The sequence below is a fragment of the Stenella coeruleoalba genome (assembly GCF_951394435.1).
Source record: "Stenella coeruleoalba genome assembly, chromosome: X".
Taxonomy (NCBI): domain Eukaryota; kingdom Metazoa; phylum Chordata; class Mammalia; order Artiodactyla; family Delphinidae; genus Stenella; species Stenella coeruleoalba.
This window is the reverse complement of record NC_137152.1, coordinates 59,155,495-59,158,059: the sequence shown is the minus strand read 5'-3', so window position 1 is coordinate 59,158,059 and position 2,565 is coordinate 59,155,495. Positions and strand designations below refer to the sequence as shown.

General features: G+C 45.3%; 1 pseudogene across 1 annotated transcript; it reads right to left on the bottom strand.

Moving 5' to 3' along the window:
- Positions 1-566: 566 nt before the first annotated feature.
- On the bottom strand, positions 567-1,822 carry LOC307180838 (testican-3-like; annotated as a pseudogene). The gene has a single exon. The product of its transcript is annotated as a testican-3-like (transcript).
- Positions 1,823-2,565: the final 743 nt, after the last annotated feature.

Sequence of the window (2,565 nt, the reverse complement as noted above, 5' to 3'; positions counted from 1 at the left end):
CACATCCAGAATAACTTCATAACTAAAAACATCATTAAAACTTCATAACTAAAAACATACAAACATGGTGGAGGTCTCCAAGATAGTGACTTTGTTTTTCTCACTTTGTGCTATTCTCTCACTCACCTCTAAATCACTCCAGCTCTGGGAAGAGTCTACTTGGAAACTGCAATTAAGGTCATGCATATTTTAATAAAATCCTTAGAATCCAGGTCACTAGTATGTTATTGTAGATTTAACTTAGAATTTTTCCCAGAAAAATATCATATATGACCTCAAGCACTGGTTGTTTTGTTTGTGGCAGACTCACATAGATCAGTATCTCTTCATAACTTTCTCTTGTCTGGCTAGACTCCATATGTGTTCTCTTTTTCAGATAAAAACTCAAAGTAAATGATACTTCTCTAAACATAAAGTTCTATGACTTTAGTTGCAATATTTGAAATAATTATACAAAATATTAAATGAGTTTTAGAATCATTTTGTTTTGGGGCAAGAAGGTACTCCTCAGTAAGGGATCACTTGGTAAATAAAAGAAACATAGAATTTGTTGCTCTCAGCTCTCATCCATCAGATGTATCCATCCTGGTCACCACCATCATCATCATCCCCTTCATCCTCATCATCATCTTCAATTTCATCTTCATCGTTCATAATGTCATCTTCATCGTCATCAGCAGCCCATTCACGGAAATCTCCACTTGCAAAATCTCCAGAGATCTCAAAATCAATAGCACAGTCTGCAGCACCGCGCTTCCTGGACCCCACGACTTCCCTTCCGTATCGGTCCACAAACCAGCACTGCCCAGTGCTGCCGTGGCACTGTGTTGGCTTGTAGTAACCATCTGCGTCACACTGGGGGATTTAATGTCCAGGGAGCTTCTTCACCCCGAGTCGCTTCTGAATACTGCCGAGCTCCGTCTGGCAAGGTGGGTCTTGTTGCCTCTGGAAGCAGTAGCACCACTCGTTGTTGGAGATGGAGCTGTCCTTGTACGTGTCACAGGAGCTGAAGAAGACCTCCGCGCACCGCTCGTTCTTGTCCAGGTAAATGCTCCCAAGCTCCGACTGGTCCAGGAGCAGGTGGTAGTTTGTATCAAGTGTTAAACATCAAGCCGAGTGAATCCTTGCAAATTGGCAAAATACGGGTATCAAATCTTCTTCTCTCCGGCCGCAGCGATGCTTTCGTCTTCTTGTTCTGGCCCCCACTCTCATGCAGGGCCTTGAACCAGTCCAGCAGTCTGCTGGCCATCTGCCTGAGCTCCAGGTCACTGCAGGCCCTCTTCATATTCCTGCTTGAGCCCATGGTCGTATCTGAAGGACACAGGCAACGTCCTTCGCACTTGACTGAGATCTGTATTCCTAAGATGCATGCCTGGTATTCTAGTTTGCACTGAGAAGAGTAGGTATGTCCATCTGAACCACAGACAGGGCTGGTAGAGACCCCCGAGCACTGCTGGCAGGTGGATGTCGGAGGACCCCTCCACTGCTTATGCCCAACTCCTGCATCTTTCATACTGTGCGTGAGCCTCCGCTGACCAACGCAGACTGCGGTCTGAGAACCTTGAATAATGCACACTTCGTGGCGACTACATTTCAGCCTTAAGCATGGGTCTAGAGCCCCATCGAAGGCCTTCCCTGGACTCCAAGTGCGGAAATAATCATCGTCTCGGGATCGGTTCCACTGTCCGGCCTCCCGGTCGTACTGGGACACCGTGCTGAGCCATTGTTTGTTGTCCAGAAAATTGCTGCCCGCGGCCGCTGCCAGAGCCTGCGCGCACCAGGCGGCTATGCACGCGCACAGCACGACAGGCGCCCGGAGCATCCGCGGCCGCCCCTCGGCTCTGCGCGCCCCTCCGTCCTTCCCTCCCCCATCCATGCTCCCCTTCCCCGGCCATCAGTTTTTAACTGATCTGCTCTAGTAATTCAACCTCTTCACACTCTGTTCCTCATCTACTATAATGGAATAATAATAGTATTTACCCTGCCAAGCTGTTGAAATGAGCTAATTTCTAGAAAATGGTTAGCTAATTCCCTGACCCACTGTAAATGAATGTTAGCCATTATTATTATATTGGATCATCTTCTCCATCTTCCAGGAGGTAATGGCCCACTCACTGCCAGTTGCACAACTGTTATCTCCTTTTATCCAGCCTGTCATCTTGCATACATGTTTTGAGCTTCCAAGTTCTAATTTCTGTTTGGATGTAGAAAGGAAGATATTATAGGTGAGATGGAATAGAATAAGAAAAAGCACTTTGGACTAGTACTTCAGAAATCAGTATTCAGGCTAAAAAATAATACAAATAAATGTATATATGTGAAACAGAAACAGACTCACAGATATAGAAAAAAAACTTGTGGTTACCAAAGGGGAGAGAGAAGTGGCAGAGGGCAAATTAGGGGTATGGGATTAAGAGATACAAACTAGTATACATAAAATAGATAAATATCCCTGACTTCAGACTATACTACAAAGCTACAGTAATCAAGACAGTATGGTACTGGCACAAAAACAGAAAGATAGATCAATGGAACAGGATAGAAAGCCCAGAGATAAACCCACTC